Here is a 17,907-nt window from a genome sequence, read left to right on the forward strand (position 1 = left end):
CTTTATCTAAACATTAGACAATACTATAATAAACAGTAATACTGTAAAAATGTAGTTTTGAAAAAAAATATAATGTATCAAGACTTGTAACAGTATAATAAAGAGGAAAAAATACTTTTTACCATAAGGCCTATATTGCCTTTTTAAAATCAGTTACTGTCATTTAGTTTAACATGTTTGTTAACAGGCTTGTTATAAAGGCTGGCTGGGGACGCTGAATTGGAAACTGAAGGGGGAGCTGCCCTGAACCTAAAGATAACATGTAATTAATGCCTAATAGTAAACTACCAGAATAATGTTGCTGTAATGGTGGCAGAGTGATTGGCAATGGGAAATTATGAGTGGCTGCAGGACTCTCTGTACACAGGTCTTTAGGCCATTCCTTTATTAGCACTACTGTAGCACTTGGGTGCTAAAATTAGAAGAAAGGACATGTGGGTGGCTGATATATGAAAATTGCACTTTTATATGAGAACTGCAAGGACATCATTACTTCCTGTTCAATTGTGCTAAATCATAAACTAGTTTATAGAAGTAGGGTATACTCCAAACAAAGCCAAACAATGGTTATGTCTAAACACTGGAGGAAAAAAAGTCAGTATTTTTAGATAATGAATGAATAGGCCATAATTGTGCTGCTATGTTTAATTTTTCAAGATCCAAAGTCCAAAGGGTGGAGCTGTCTTGCACAGGCTTGTGGTGTGGTTTACAGGTTTCTGGGCAAGAAGGGGATAAAAGGAAGAGTTTAGTACAGCCAGGAGCTAATAAAGTTGGCACTTCCCCATCCCATGAAATTAACACTTACCTGACCAGCAAAAATTTAGGAGGTGAGATTTTCCCTGTCATTTCCTCTGTACGTGCATGGGAGAAGTGTGACAAGAAGGACTTATTCCAATGATCATTGAATGCATAACCAATCTTAGCTGTGTATCTTTGTCTGCTTCCAGCATAGCCTGGTTAAAGAGAGAAGTATGGGATGAGACATCTTTTTATGTGTGGTTGACAGCAGGGATTGGTTGGTGAGTAGTATTCAATTGTTTCTAGAGATGAAAACTTAATGAAAAACTATGTAGCATTTCCTGAAGTATATTAAAATGGAAGGGAAAGTTCATGCTAAATAATATTGGCGCTGTAGAAGACTAGCTAGGTTTTTGCTGCATAATCTATGCAAGTCTATTCACAAGTAAATTGCACTGAATTCCACATAGCTTATTCCCAAGAACACGTTTATGGATTGCAATCTAAGTAACTAATATATCACCCCTGGTTGTACAAGCCCTTTTGTTTGGAGATTGGGTTCTGAAGGATTGGATTGTGATAATGCATAAAACAGTATCTTTGCAGACATTTAATACAATTTGGGGATTTATAGAGAACTCAGAATTATTATTTGCAGGAGGCAAAAATAAGATAGACCAGGTACAGTTAATATATCATGAGAATTTGGTATATTATCTAAAAATTGTCATGTGAATGCATTCTCTGGGAGGAAGGGGCAATCTCTGTACCTTGTCTCTAAAGAATGGCCAGTGGAAATCCAACCTGAAAAAAAAAACTCTGAAAAAAAATTAATCTGAGATGGGTGTAAAGAGAAGGAACTGTAGTTCTTGTTATCATATGAACCACATATGTTGTTGCACCACCTTCTATTCAGGAGAAAGAACCCTTTTTTCCAAAGTTACAAAATATAACACATTCCACAACAGGAAAATATAATGTTCATAACAAGACCGCCTCTCTAGGATTATTGGTCTAAAATAATGTTTCCCAACCTTAGCTATTTTCTTTTTTTTTTTAATAAAGATTTTATTGGGTTTTTTTTCATCAACATATGTTAATTTTTCCAATCAACAAGTTGTCTGGAGTTTGCTATGCTAATACATGTTCATTTCCTAATCCTTCATTCTTTCCTCTAGCCAAGAATAAAAAAGGTCCCAAATTTGATAGTAGTCTGTATCTTTTTTATCTTTCAACCTCATAGTTAATTGTCCATCTCTGCACATTCCAAAATTTTCCTGATTATTTCTTCTTCTGATGGCAATCCTTCATTCTTCCAGTATTGTGGAAAAATTATTCTCACTGCTGTAGTGATGTGTAAGATTAAATATAATTTTTGCTTATTAGTATTTTTAGGTATAATACCTAGTAAAAAAAAGTTCAGGTTTAAAATCCACATTCACCCAATATTTTTTCTAACCACATATGTACTGTATTTTCCGGTGTATGAGATGACTTTCTAAAGCATTCAAATCGGCTCCGAAGTCGGGGGTCATCTTAAATGCCGGAAATTATGGTAGTTTCCGGCGTATAAGACGACTTTCTAGGCATTCAAATCGGCTCCGAAGTCAGGGGTTGTCTTATACGCCGGGTTGTCTAATACACCAGAAAATACGGTATCTTTCTCCAATAGGCCTTTGCCTTACCATATGTCCACCAAATGTGATAGTATGTGCCTATGTTATGTTTACATTTCCAACATCTATCTGACATATTTTTAAACATTTTTGCTAATCTTACTGGTGGCAGGTGCCATCTATAAAACATTTTATACATATTTTCTTTGTATGAAGTTGAATTGTTAATTTGTAGTTTCTCTCCCATAACATTTGCCATTTTTCTAATTCTATATTATAGCCAAAAAGTTTTGCCCATCCTGTCATTGTTTCTTTCACTTGTTCACTTTCCATATCCAAAATTAACAAAGAGTTATACATTTTCTGAATTAATTTCTCATCTGAGGTTAACAAAATCTTATTAAACACAGTTTGATCCTTATAAAATCCATACATTTTTACATTTTTTTCATATCTACTTTGTATCTGTAAATGTGCCCACCAAGACAAGTTAATTCCCTGATTTTCCAGTTCTTGTTTAGATTTTAATTTCCCATCAATATTTAGAATATCTTTATATGTCCATATTTTTTCAAAGTCTACCAAGTTTGGATGTATAAATGCCTCCATTGTTGATAACCATCCTGGAATTTTTAAATATACTTTAGCTTTAATTTTTTCCCATACTGTTGACAAGGCATTTCTTATAAAATGATTTTGAAAGTACTTATGGACTCTGTTTTTCCTGTACCATAAGAAAGCGTGCCACCCCAATTGTAAATCATGTCTCTCTAGATACAACAACCTTTTATTTCTAAGTGTTATCCACTCTTTCACCCATGTTAACACAGATGCTTGGTAATACAACATCCATTCCGGCAACCCAAAACCTCCATTTTCCTTAGCATCTTGTAATGTTTTCATCTTAATTCTAGCTTTTTTCCCCTGCCAAATAAAGTTCAAAATTAATGAATTTAAATTTTGAAAGAATTTTCTCTCAAGTTTTATCGGAATCATTTGAAATAGAAATAAAATCTTCAGCAGCACATTCATTTTTACTGTAGCAATTCTTCCTAATATTGACAGCTGCAGATTTTTCCATCTTTCCAAGTCTAGCTTTATTTGCTTCAATAATTTTGTATAATTGTCTTCTTTTATTGATGAACACTTAGCTGAAAGATGAATACCTAAATATTTAACTTTTTTCGCTATTTGTACTTCTGTTTTTTCTAATATTTGCCTTTTTTTGTTTATCTGTGAGGTTCTTTACTATTACTTTAGTTTTTTCTTTATTTATTTTTAGTCCTGTCATTTCTCCATACTCTTCTATCTTTCCCTATAGTTTAGGAATCATCTCTAAAGGTTCTTCCAAGATAAACACTAAATCATCAGCAAATGCTTGTAATTTATATGTTTCATCTTTTATTTTCAATACTTTAATTTCTGTGTCCTGTCTTATCCTTCTATTTAGTACTTCCAAAGTAAAGATAAATAATAATGGAGATAGTGGACACCCTTGTCTCGTACCTTTTCTTATCTCAAAGCTCTCAGTATAATCTCCATTCACTCTCACTTTTGCTGTCTGGTTGCTATATATTGTTTTTATCATATTTATAAAATTGTTTCCAAAATCCATTGTTTGTAATTGCCAGGAAACATTATCAAATGCCTTTTGGGCATCTAAAAACACTAATGCTAATTGTTTCCCTGGATGTAATTCATAGTATTCTAATACGTCCATTATCATCTTTAAATTGTTTCTAATTTGTCTCTTTGGTAAAAAGCCATTTTGATCTGGATATATAAATTCAACTAAGTATTTTTTCAATCTCTCTGCCATTATTGAAGTAAAAATTTTGTAATCTACATTGAGTAATGAAATCGGTTTATAGTTCTTAATATATGTCAAGTCTGAATCTTCTTTTGGTATCAAAGTAATATTTGCTTCTATCCATGTATTTGGAATTTTGGCCTCTAACAATAGTCCATTACAAACATCTTTCAGTGGTTCGCTTAATGCAGTGGTTCTCGACTTTTTTAATGCCGCGACCCCCAACTGGTCGTAAGTCGAGGACTACCCAACCGGTCGTAAGTTGAGGACTACCCAACCGGTTGTAAGTTGAGGACTTTCCCTGCCCGGGAGCGTCGTGCATGCGTGGTGCTGCCCACTGTGCCAGCTGAGGCGTAGCTGGCAAGCGGCAGAGACGGAGCAGGCCGACGACCGGCTGGGCCACCAGCTGGCCCAGCCCAAGGGAGTTAAGGCACCCGCTGGGCCCCACGCGCACCAACAACCCTCCCTGCGCCCGCCGGCCTCCCACCTCTCACCCCTGGCCCTTTTTTACTTACATTTTTAGTAGTTGCTCAGCAGGGAGGGGTGGAAACTTCTACACAGCTCGCCTTCACTGCAGACAACTTGCAGCACCGTTTGCAGAATGGGACTTTTGGCGGGCTCAGCAGGGCAGAGACAGCCTGGACAATTCCTATTGGCTTTTGAAAGCCAATAGAATTAGACTCTATTCAAGAGAGTCTATTCTATTGGCTTTCAAAAGCCAATAGAATAAAAGGGACTAGCACAGCTAAGGAAAAGGGGAAATAATGGCGGACTGCGTTGTTTGGCGATCCCCGTGAAATGGTCGTTCAACCCCAAATGGGGTCGCAACCCATAGGTTGAGAACCATTGGCTTAATGTATCTTGTAGATTTTTATAAAGTTCTGCCGGTAGCCCATCTGGGCCTGGTGTTTTCCCATTTTTTTGTCATTTTATAGCCTCTAATATCTCCATCGTTGTTATTCTTTCTTCTAACATAGTTTTGAATGTCTCTGGAATTTTTGGCAATTTACTTTCTTCTAGATATTGAGCAATTCTCTCTCTTGCAGCCTCTTCTTTACCATATAATTCCTCGTAATATTTCTTAATTATCTTTCTTATTTCTTCCTTTTTAAATTGTAAACAACCTTTCCCATCTACTAAATTATGTATTATTTTCTTCTCTTTCTGTTTTTTGATCTTATAAGCTAGCCATCTTCCTGGCTTATTGGCATTTTTGAAGAAATTTTGTTTTCCTTAGCTATTTTCTTCACGTTGGCTGACAAATTCTGGAATTTAAAGTCCATATATTTTACAATGGCTAAGGTTGAGAAACACTAGTTTAAAATGAGATATAGTACATTATGCATGAAATAAATTACAATCAGATATTGCATGCGGTCATTTTTACATGCTTATCCTTTGACAATATATTTTAATAATTACAGGTTTGATATTTTTTTTAAAAAAAACAAGCAAAAATATCTATGTTGGATATATTTAGCTGACTTGAAATCAGATTTGAAAATCATGATCAATACAAATAATATGGATCAAACTGTATTTGAGAGCTTCTAATGCTTGTGCATTTTAAAATATAAGACATTTGATTCATGTACAAAAAAGGTAGTTTTTTGTACTACCTTTTTAAAGTCTAAGCTAATGCTCTCCTAAAAGGATTCTTATTGAGTTATCGATGAAAAGCAGGCAACCTGTGTTGGAGCATTATCTGATGCATGAAGATGCTTCTAGCAGTCTTTGTGAAGCCACTGAGGGCTTTTGTAGCAAATTGTTCAGTGTAGTTTCATCTGGCATTTAAAAAGTAATCTATGCATCATGAAAAAGATATAGAATTCTGGTTATTATTATTTCAGACTGTAGGTGATGGGATGTATCATATTTTTCAATGGTCCCTAAGGATAACATATATTCTCTGCAAATAGTGTAGGAGCTAGTTCACAGAGGAAAATAAGGTTAAGTATCTTTTTTCCCCTGAGGGCTAATTAGCTACTTGCAATATTTTTTTTTAAAGTCTATATTTTTATTTCCTCTTACCAGATGGATACCTACCAGAAATTATATATTCTTATTTTCTTTGAACTTAATATGTTTTAAGATAATTGATTCTTGGCCTTAAAAGTGTTCAGACTTGTCTGAATAGAGATTTTAGCCAGTGGAGTAAACAAAGAATCACTTTAAAGACTACTAAATTTATTATTGTGTAAATTAATCTTTAGAATACCACATGATTCCATTGTTTTTGCTGCAGCAGATCCACATTGCTATCTTTCTGGATATTATTAAATAATATGAAGGACCTTATTAGATTTACTTGATATTGTTGCATCTTTTACCTGTTCAAAGAAGAATCTAGATTAAACTGCCGTAGAAGTAAGGCTGCATAGTTCAATAGGACTTACTCCTGAGTGTGTACAAAACTGCCTTATAAATTTATGTATCAGATATTAATCCCAGGTGAGAGAAAGTAAGTATTGTAAAATTTTGGAAGCAGCTGGGAGTACTGACAGTTACCATATATCTCTAAATCAAACACAGGACTAGCCAAATCTCCAACACCAAGTGATAGTAACATGAATTTATTGTCTTTCTAGCAGCTTTGTTTTCCTACTGAAACAGAAAACAATTCATTCTGAAGTCACATGGGGGCATAGCCTGTTTACTTGGGCTTATTTGTATATTTGATATTTGCAGTGGACTTTCACTGTTCACACCCAAAGTATATGGTAACTGATATGGAAACTGATATTCATGGTCTTAAATACATACTTCAGTGCTTGATGGGAAAAATAAAAAGGATAGTGAGTTTTTTAGTCAACTTAATCACCTTCAAACTGGTATGCTTCAGGTCTCTAGGAATGCATCCTGGGTCTTTAGTATTGGGGTGTGAATGTGAGAAACAAATTTACTAATTGCTTCATTTGTGATACTATACTAGTAATTCTTACTCTTTAATTTGTAGTATATACCGTAGCTGCTGATGTACAATGCATTGCACTTACTAATATATAGTGTGCTATATATATATAGCACTCAAGAAAGAATTCAGACTCCATTCACTTTTGTCAATTTTGTTGTGCTGCAGCCTGATTCTACAGTTGATGAAATTCATTTTTTCCATTTTTGTCCAATTAATCTACTATAATGTCTTCCACAATGACAAAGTAAAACACACACACACACACAGAGAGAGAGAGAGAGAGAGAGAGAGAGAGAGAGAGAGAGTAATCTTTGATTTAGAATAAGTTTCAAGGTTAACTTGCAGTCAGTTATATTACCCAACTTCATTTCTTCAGAATTTCATTTCTTTGAGTGACTCTGATTGTGAACTGTGCCTAGATAATTATAAGGAACTAGGTGGGGGAATGATTAGAGATGACTTGTTTCCCATAGTGGGTGAAGCAAAAAAACAAAAAAACATAAAGTTGCATGATTTGAACACCACAGTTCATGCACTGGGTTAAGGCATAATCAGCTTGGTTGGTTTAAACATGTTGTGAAAACCCAGCCATTTAGCTTCACAATTACATACAGGTAGTCCTCAACTTATGACCATAGTTGAGCCCAAATTTTCTGTTGCTACATAAGACAGCTGTTAAATGAATTTTACCCCAATCTACAATTTTTCTTGGCATGGTTAAGTGAATCACTGCAGTTGTTAAGTTTGTAACATGGTTGTTAAGTGAATCTGGCTTCCCCATTGATTTTGCTTGTCAGAAGGTTGCAAAAGGTGATCATATGACTGCAGAACACTGTGACCATCACAAATATATGCCAAGTGTTCAAATTTTGATTATGTGACCATGGGAACGTTGCAACAGTCGTTAAGTCTGAAAAACAGTCATAAGTCGCTTCTTTCAGTGCTGTTGCAACTTTGAACGGTCACTAAATGAATGGTTATAAGTTGAGGACTACCTGTATGGTTAAACACAATATAACTTTACACTATGTCTGAACCCAACTCAGTATGAGATTTTTTTTCTTACAGGTTTATTTTTATTTTATTTTTCCTATTTACATGTTTGATAAGAGTTTGAAAATGACTTGATGGCATATCATTTTGCTGGGTTATACCGACTGGTGATTTCCAGTCTATAGTCTACGGTGTGGACATAAAATAAAAATAACTCAGGCAATTGCTAAATCTGGTAAACTTTTAGCATTTTGCTTAACCTGATATCAGCCTTGCAGGATAAACCAGACAGGAACCACAATCAGATTAGCTATTTCTACTTTATTGTAAACCTACACTGACAGAATCTTGGAAGTATGAAATTAAATTCTCCACTCCCCCACTACTCCTTTACTGCCAAGAAACGAGGGAGGGTTTCTTCTGAGCCTCTTATCCTAGCTACTGCCCAGTTGCAGGCTATGCTGTCTCTTACCTAATTGTTCCCTTGGCAGCATCTCTTTGCCCAGTCTCCTAAAGTCTTTCTCACATACATTACACCAGTGTTTCCCAAACTTGACAATTTTAAGGCATGAGGACTTCAATTCCCAGAATTCCACAGCCAGCAACGCTGGCTGTGGAATTCTGGGAGTTGAAGTCCACATGCCTTAAAATTGTCAAGTTTGGGAAATAATGCATTACACCTTGTAAGTGATCAGGCAAGAACACCTTACAGTGTTCAAGCTTTGCAGACTGGGATGGAAGGGATGGTTCTATGTGAGCAGCGTGCGTGCAACTCCATTTGTGCAAGCAGTGAGCATGTGCACCCGCTGCTCACACAAATGGGAGTTGCATGCACACTCCCCCACTGCTTCCACAAGTGGAGCTGCATGCGTGCCTGCCTGCCTGTGCCCACCGCTTCTGTGGCCCAGTTCCAAATGGGCCATGGCCTGGGAATTGGGGACCCCCAACCTACAATAATGAGATTTCTGAATGTCAGCAAATACTATGCATTATAAAAAAAAAATAAAAGATTTTATAAAAGTGTTTATTGAGTGTCCCCTCGAATTCATTCATAGGCATTATGCTACTGATGCCTATTTTATGTGGTGGCCTGCAAGAGCTGTAAAGGATGATGCAATGGTTTATATAAAGCAAGAGGTTGTGAATTGAGCAGCTGGTACAGTCCTTACTTAGAGGTCTCTAAAGTTTGCTAAGAAGAAGCAAAAAAACAACAACAAACCTCTAGTGTGAATATCATAAAATTGATCTGTTAATATCAAAACACATTTGATAATACCTTACATCATGTCTGATAGGACCCTGCAGATTCTTACAGCAATTCACTAATCTGCTGCAGACCTCACAATACCACTAGTCAAATTCTCTTTCCCTTTATATCCTCCCCAGGTGTTTTAACTTTCTTACCTGATATAAGAAACCTGAAGGTTGACAAGTGTAGGTATTGCTGCAAAATAGGTTAGCACACAGGTCGACAATTGGAGCAACATAAAAACCTAGTAAAATAAATCAATAAAATGCCTCTTTGAAGTTACCCTGGGGATTTTTGTTGATTAGATTTGCATACAGTTGCAATCAAACAAGATAGTTAATAGCAAAGTAACTATATAAGAATATAAGTACAATGCCCAAGGTAATTCAATAGAAATTAACCCATTTGTAAAAAAAAATACAAAATCTTATAAGTAATAAGTAGGTATTCAGTGGCAACCTCTTTTTCTCTACAAGGATTCTGAAAAATTTCTCTATTTAGTAATAGAAGATTAACAATATCAGAGTAAATCTCACTTCCAGAGAAAGGCTGTACTGTAATCCAGTTGCACTCATTGGAAAACGGTGCCTGTGTGCCTCATTTTACAAAAGTCAGGGATCAACTGCAGTCTCACATACTCCCAAAAATACTGCAAAAGACAAACTAGAAACAAAAAATAAGCAAGAAAATGATAGTAGAACACCTATCTGACCTTGACAAATATAAATCACCAGAACCCAACAGATTACAGATTCCCTAGTTCTGAAGGAGCTAGCAGATGTTATCTCAGAACTATTTTACCATATCTTTCAAAAACCCTGGAGCACCAGGAAAGTACCTGAGGATTGGAAAAGGGCTGATGTAGTCCCGAGTTTCAAAAAAGGGGGGGAAAAAAAAACAGACCCAGGAAACTACAGACCAATCAGTCTAATATCAATATCTGGAAAGAACCTGGAAAAGATAATCAAAAAACAGATCTGCGAACAACTGGAAGCAAACAAAGTTATAACTGGTACTAGCATGGGTTTGTTAAAGCAGATCATGCCAAACCAATCTTATTTCATTCTTTGATAAAGTGACTAAATTAGTAGACCAGCGAAATGCTGTGGACATACTACACTTAGATTTCAGTAAGGCATTCAACAAAGTAGATCACAATCTATTGCTTGGTAAGCTAGAAAAAGGTGGAATAGACAACATCACCACCAGATGGATTTGTAGCTGGCTGACAAACCGTACTCAATGAGTAGTCCTCAATGATACTACATCCACATGGAGAAGAAAGCAGTGGGGTACCACAAGGCTTTGTCTTAGGCCCAGTACTCTTCAATATCTTCAATGAAGGGAATAGAAGGGGAACTCATCAAATTTGCAGATGACACTAAACTGGCAGGAATAGCCAACACCCCAGAAGACAAGTTCAGGATTCAAAAAGATCTTGGCAAACTGAAACAGTGGGCCCTACCCAACAAAATGAGTTTTAATGTGGAGAAAAGCAAAGTTTTACATTTGGGCAGGAAAAATCAAAGATATAAGTACAGATTAAGTGAGACCTGGCTCAAAAACAGTAACTGTGAGAGGGACCTTGTGGTCCTAGTGGAAGATCACTTGACTATGAGCCAGCAATATGCAGCAGCAGCCAAAAATAGAATCCTGGGTTGTATAAACAGAGGCATAGAATCAAGATCACTTGAAGTATTAGTTAGTACTACTTTATAAAACTCTAGTGAGACCACACTTGGAATACTGCAACCAATTTTGGTCACCATACTACAAAAAAGACGTTGAAACCTTGGAAAAAGTTCAGAGAAGAGCAACTAAGATGATCCAAGGCTTGGAGACTAAAACATATGAAGAATGGCTGCAGGACGTGGGTTTGGCTAGTCTAAAGAAAAGAAGAAATAGGGGTGACATGATAGTATTTGAGAGGCTGCCACAAAGAAGGGGGTCAAATTATTCTCCAAAGCACCAGAGGGCAGGATAAGAAACAATGGTTGGAAACTGATCAAAGAGAGACGCAACCTGGAATTAAGGAGAAAGTTCCTAACAGTGAGGACAGCTTGCCTTCAAAAATTGTGGGCACTCCATCACTGGAAGTTTTAAAGAAGAGACTGGTCAGTTACTTGTCTGAGATAGTATAGGTTCTCCTGCTTGAGTGGGGGACTGGACTAGAAGACCTCCAAGGTCCCTTCCAGATTTCTTTTCTTTTCTATTCTATTCTATTCTATTCTATTCTATTCTATTCTATTCTATTCTATTCTATTCTATTCTCAGGACATGCAAATCAGATGGGTGAATTCTGGTTGGAGAAGGCAGGCTTAGAAATTTAATGCCTATAGTATCATATTAGGGCTGATGTACTGAGTTTGCATATAAAGGGTGAGGGTAATTTAATCCATCCTTTCCTTTTTTTCTCCCTTTTTTGCGGGAGAGGGGAAGTTCTCTTCTGAAAGCATTGTTGGCACTGTGAGAAAATGCCAACTGGCACTAATGGAGTAATCTCTTCCTTAAAAAATGCTGTCAAATTAATTTTCTCCAATATAATTAAGAAGTTCTTCATTTGCAGGTAAATGTATTTTGGACTTAGAATTAGCATTCTTCTCCTTAGTGTAGCTAATTAGGTTAACATTGGGAAGCTCTTGTACATTTTCTGAAGTTAATCTCAGTTTGATGAGACTAAAGTGTTGACTTTATGGTATTTTCTTTTTAAATAGCTATTCAGAAATTCCATATACTTTCATATTTGCAGGAGAATGAAAGAAGCAGAAAAAAGCATCAGTTAAGGTTTCCCATTGAGATTGTAGACCAGGAAGGGCCTCAGGTCCAGTGACTCACAACTTGCTTATGACTTTAAAGTTGGTGAAGCACTACACATTGCCATAAAGAAACTGTAGTCCTCAAATACTTTTTTAAATATAAAATCACAAAATTGTATTATTAAATTGAGATAAGGACTGGGCTCCCAATTCTTTTAAATTCCAGTTCTGTTTCTTATTAAAGCACCTAGTCAAGCTAAATCAGTGGTTCTCAACCTGTGGGTCGGGACCCCATTTGGGGTCGAACGACCATTTCATGGGGGTCGCCAAACAATGCAGTCCGCCATTTTTTCCCCCTTTTCCTTAGCTGTGCTACTCCCTGTGCTACTCTTGAATAGAGTCTAATTCTATTGGCTTTCAAAAGCCAATAGGAATTGTCCAGGCTGTCTCTGCCCTGCTGAGCCCGCCAAAAGTCCCATTCTGCAAACGGTGCTGCACCAGTTGAGTAATCCTTGACTTACGACCGGTTGAGTAGTCCTTGACTTACGACCGGTTGGGGGTTGCGACGTTAAAAAGGTTGAGAACCACTGAGCTAAATTTATCTTTGGATATGTTGCTTTTCCTTTTTATATAATTCAGAAGTTCCAGTTGGTGCCTCTAGAGCAGTGGTTCTCAACCTTTCTAATGCCGTGACCCCATAATACAGTTCTCCATGTTATGGTGACCCCCAAGTGGGTGTGGCCACCAATAAGAGGGAGTAGGACAGCTAGGGAAAAGGGAAAAAAATGGCGGACAGCGTGGTTTGGCGACCCCTGTGAAATGGTCATTCGACCCCAAATGGGGTCCCGACCCACAGGTTGAGAACCACTGCTCTAGAGAAATTCTGTAGAAGAGGAGGAATTGTTGGAAAGGGAAATAAACCTGTGAAAAGACCTCTGTTCAACAGGGAAGTACTTAAGGAACAATATTTTACCCTCTAAACATTTTTCTCTGCTCACCTAGCTCTTCCAAATATTAAAAAACTGGGTGGGTTTTTTTGTTTTTGTTTTTTTGCATTTATAGCTGTCTAGCCAAACTTGTAATATGGAAAGCTGGCAGTTTCAAAGATCTCTCCCTATGTTTTTCAACTTCAGCAATTTTAAGATGTGTGGGATTCAACACATGCTGGCTTGGGAATTCTGGGAGTTGAAGTCCACACATTTTAAAGTTGTTGAGGTTGAGAAGCATTCTTCTAGAAGCTCTCTGGGTCTTTGTATATCCTGGCCCCGGTTCCTTCTTGCTGTAGCAGCTTGGTAATTCTTGCTGCCACAATTTATCTTTCAAGGGATGCCTTGCATCATGCCCTGATCCTAACCTTTGACAATGGCTGATTTCTTTATAATCTCATGTACCAGAACCTGGGAAAATTGCCTTCTTGAAACCCTAGAAAGCTGCTGCCAGTCAGAGCTGCCAGTAGTGGGATCAACATGCCAAATACTTTGGCAGAATGCAAAGCAACCTCATAAGTTCAAGATTTCCTGTATCCTGCTTGCCGTAACTACTGCTTTTTTGCATGACATGGGTTGTTCATTTAGAATCAAATAGTGCTGGCAAAGGACACAATAAAAAAAAATATTGACACTGACTTGAGGAGAACAGTCCAATCACTCGATAGGGAAGAGCTGGTTGATTGCAATTTCCCTGTTTTGAAGCAGGTGCTTGCTGGACCAGAGTGATGTGGCAATGCATTTATTGATTTAGATTTGCAGTTGGAAGTGTTGGTGCTATTAATGCTGTAAACACAGGCACAGCACATTGGATGTGTGAAATGCTTTGCAAAGCTGCTAGTGAACTCATTGATCTTTTTACTTAATCTGTGGAATACACAGGCAAGGCACTGCATGCCTTTTTTAGAACAGAGGGTAAACTCTAGTTTGGCTATTGTATGGACCAGTCTTCTTAGGAGTGACTTTTGTTATACTGGTGATTTAGTGAGCATATGTCCATGTGCTTTGGTGTGATAAGAATACATAATATAATAGAAAATTAGAGAAGCCTTAAATCTTAAATAAAATATGTATTTTAGGATTAATTACATTATCGAATAAATTTATTTTACTCCCAGTTCTATCAATGCTTTCACTAAAATGTAAAGTAAAATCTAATATGCAAATTAAACCGGAGGCATTAAAAACAGCCATAAAATCAACTGAAAGGCTGTTTTGAAGGTCTGCCTTTATATTTATGAGAATACAATATAGAATACTTGTTTCTGAGACTTGCCAGAGAAGGTATAAAAACCTGACTTTTAAGATTTTAAAATTTGCATAATGTTGTCAAACAATTATTTGATAAAGCCACACTCGGAATGTTTAGAGCCTAAGTATCCAAATCAAAGGAGAATAATCCAAAAAACTTCAGGGGAAAAACTGTTCAAGAGGGTGACAGAGAAAGTATGCCAACTCTGTTGGTTCTTATGGGATAGGCAGAGACAATTGGAGAAAAATTGTCCCTCAGATATCCAGGCCCTATGCCATTTAAGCTGCCTTGTAAGCAATAACTATTACCTTGAATTGTATCTGGAAGCCTGCTAATACTAAATGCAGTACAATTAGGAAGGTTACATGGCTGTACTGAGGTACTCCATTACTACTTGTGCTCTGCATTCTGGACCAGCTGTAACTTCTGAGTGGTCTTCAAGGGCAGCCCCATGTAAGACCTATTGCAGTATTCCAGAATGAAGTGACTTGGGCAGAGAATCCAAACACTGCTTCTACACTTGTTAGCAGCTTGTAAAAAGAATTATGTATTTAAAATCAAGTCATTATGAATGTTGTGACCATGTAAAACTACAGTATATTATACCTGTCTTGCCACTTCCTCAAACATTTTATGAGCCTTTTTGCTGTCTTTGAGGTGCTGCTTAGAGATAGATTGAGGCTGCCCATGCTGAATCTAAAGAAATGTATCTCAATGTCAGCAAGTTTAAAATGTGTGAACTTTTAACTCCCAGCTCAACTAGGAAATTCTGGGAGTCGAAGTCCTCACATCTTAAAATTGCTGAGTTTGAGAAACACTGATCTAAACCTCCTTTCCATTCATATCTTGACCAGAAGTAGTCACAGCAACATGTTTAAATGGTGTGGAGTTGCTTTATTTTATTCATAAGGGGGTCTTCTTACCAGGGAGTAAAACACTTATCCAAAACAGTGAAGAATATTTTGGGTGGCTAGAAGGGATGTGGCATCAATGGATACTTAGTTTTGCACCAATGAATACATTATGTCCACTATAGGAGTCATTTTGTGAAAATGCTCATGATATGTTGTTAAAACTCTAGATAAGTCTTCTAGCACAAACTAGAAGTTTATGTAATCCAATGTTCTGTTCTCATAATCTTCAACAGATGTATGTGACGAATTATATGACTTCTTATTTGTGCAAAGACTATTGCAGAGGTCTCCAACCTTTGGGGCACCAGGGACTGGTTAAGTGGAGAGAGTTTTTTCGTGGACTGGAGAGGGTGTGGTTTTGTGTGCTGCCTGCATCCTGCAGATGTGGCTTTGCTTGTTTGTGTGGACCGGTTGCTGGCATGCAGCACCCAGTACCAGTCCACAGTCGGGGTTGGGGATCCCTCGTCTGTTGGGTTATGAATGGTCAGGGAATGTGCAGTAAAACACATCAAATAATATTAAAATGTATAAAACACAAACCATTAGCTGAGCGAAATCAAAAGGTGGCATAGATAATTAGGTTTCAACATATACCTTGATAGCAGTAGAGTTAGAATATGCCCCTTCTGTTGGGGGATTTCCTTAAGTTTCTATAAATTGAGTGCCACAATAGTACCATTTGATGCCAATTGCATATTCCCAAATTTAATCTCCAGTGCTGCTAGTTTTTAACTTTTTCAGGCTTTTGAAAAAGACTTAAAGGGTAGATGGTTATTTCTACTCAAATAATTTAGTGCTGAGCTAGAATGAATCAGTGATCTACTCAGTGGAGGACATGTTTACATGTTAGCTAACCTTCTCTTTGGATGCCAAGCATGGTACTTCCACAAAGACCTATTTTTTTTTGTTTTCATTTCTAGAGGTGATTTTTAATGTAGGTCATTTTCCCACTACTGCATTAAAGTACTATCAATCCTCGATTCAGCAGAAAACTATGACATTTGCTGCCTGAGTGCTGATCACTATTCTCTTTCAGTTGCTTTGTTCTCATTCACTACTGAATGGTGCTGTCCTGTCTGTGCATGTGAACATGTGATAAGCAAAGCGATTAATTCACATCCTCCCTCTTCTGCACATTACTGGCTGTCAGGAAAGACATTTGCTAATCGAGGCAATGCGGCAGTGCAGTGCATATGTGGGTGCAAAACTCTGGTATCATCTCCAAACTCTTCCTAGTCCTCCGGCTCCTCTACCCTATTTTGTTGAAAACTGAACTGAATATTTTTTTTTTTAAAAAAAGACCAAAGTCATAGAGCAAACTGAATCAGAAGCAGCATTTTTAGGTAGAATTCTTTTCTTTCTTTAAATAAAATAAGCAATAAATTGCTGAAATCCAGTTTCCTCCACACTCTATTCAGGAACAATTAGAGGGGGAATTGGGTTGGTTCCCGCATTTCATGAGTACCTTGCTTCAACCTTGCACTAAACTATAGAGTTACTGGATGATCAGTGTAGCACTATTGCATAGACCTGAACCTGAACCAGTGCATCTTTAAAGAGACAACAGAAGAGCAGAGGTGGCACAGCAGTTAGAGTGCAGTATTGCAGGCCACTTTAGCTGACTGTGTTCAGCAGGTCAGCGGTTCAAATCTCACCGGCTCAAGGTTGACTCAGCCTTCCATCCTTCCGGGGTAGGTAAAATGAGGACCCAGATTGTTGGGGGCAATGTAAATATATATATACATTGCTTACTGGTGTACACCGCTTAGAGAGTGCTTGCACTTAAAGCGGTATATAAGTCTCATAAATAAATAAATAAATAAACAGCAGAATGGCAGCAGATGAGACACACTATGGACTGGAAGAACGAAAAAAACAAAAACAAAAAAAACGCTCCACTGTCAGCCTGAAAAAGCCAATATTTTGTTCCATTCCACTATTGATCATCTGACTTTATCTCCAGGATAAAAAGTGGAAAGTGTCACAGATTTTACAAACCTTGTTAATGGATGCTATTGATGGCTGCTGTTAGAAGGAAAAGCCATAAAAAATGACTGAAGCTGGTCTTCATAATCTAGGAATGAGATGAAGGGAATGCCACAAAGACACAGTGGAAGCCAGATATATTTCTGCTCCACTTAGGTGCAGGTGGGAAAAGAGATATCGACAAGTCTGCAAAAAGCAATTTGGCTCATTCAAAATTTGCTTAAGTCTTTGGATAGCCTATTTCTAGAGCTGTCTGTCCAGCAGTATTGCTATTAATCAAGAATGCAAGGCCACAGTCTTCATGTTGTGTAAGATATTTTCTATTAAACAGAGATGAAGAACTCATTGATTTTTTTTACCCACTGCCCTCTGGGCTTTGAAATCTATACCAGGTTAGTTCATTCTTATCCTTTATTCATCTCTACATGCCAGCTCTGTGATATCAGGCAGCACTTATGTAAATATTTATTGCTGCTGTAGTTGTTAATGTTGAAGGGAGGATTGGAAGAGCATTGTCTTGGCCTACTAATGCAGGAAACCCTTGATTCTGTCTATCTAAAGCTGCAAGAACAGGAAAAGTTGGTGTTTGGTTTTGGAGTGACTTTGATGTAACTTAACTTCCTTGGTTCCTCTTTTGCTGTCGCTTGTCGCTTGTCATTTGTATTAACGGTTGGAAGTCTGTCACCTCCTAAA

The 17,907-nt window shown here is 37.3% G+C and overlaps 1 protein-coding gene across 10 annotated transcripts in view; it reads left to right on the forward strand.

Moving 5' to 3' along the window:
- The window catches only part of TBXAS1 (thromboxane A synthase 1), a 258,953-nt gene that overhangs the window by 1,242 nt on the left and 239,804 nt on the right, over positions 1 to 17,907 (forward strand). For 3 of the 10 annotated variants that reach the window (XM_039362422.1, XM_039362417.1, XM_039362437.1), the window contains one exon: positions 948 to 1,019. The exons of 5 other annotated variants lie outside the window; for them this stretch is intronic. The gene's annotated coding sequence lies outside the window, so the exon portion shown is untranslated. Of the gene's footprint in view, positions 1 to 729; positions 828 to 947; positions 1,020 to 17,907 lie in introns of those variants that run through there. 2 more of the 10 variants (XM_039362429.1, XM_039362457.1) reach the window with 2 other exon arrangements.

Source organism: Crotalus tigris, unplaced genomic scaffold (genome assembly GCF_016545835.1).
Source record: "Crotalus tigris isolate CLP2741 ecotype Arizona unplaced genomic scaffold, ASM1654583v1 scf7180000017588.1960692, whole genome shotgun sequence".
NCBI lineage: Eukaryota > Metazoa > Chordata > Lepidosauria > Squamata > Viperidae > Crotalus > Crotalus tigris.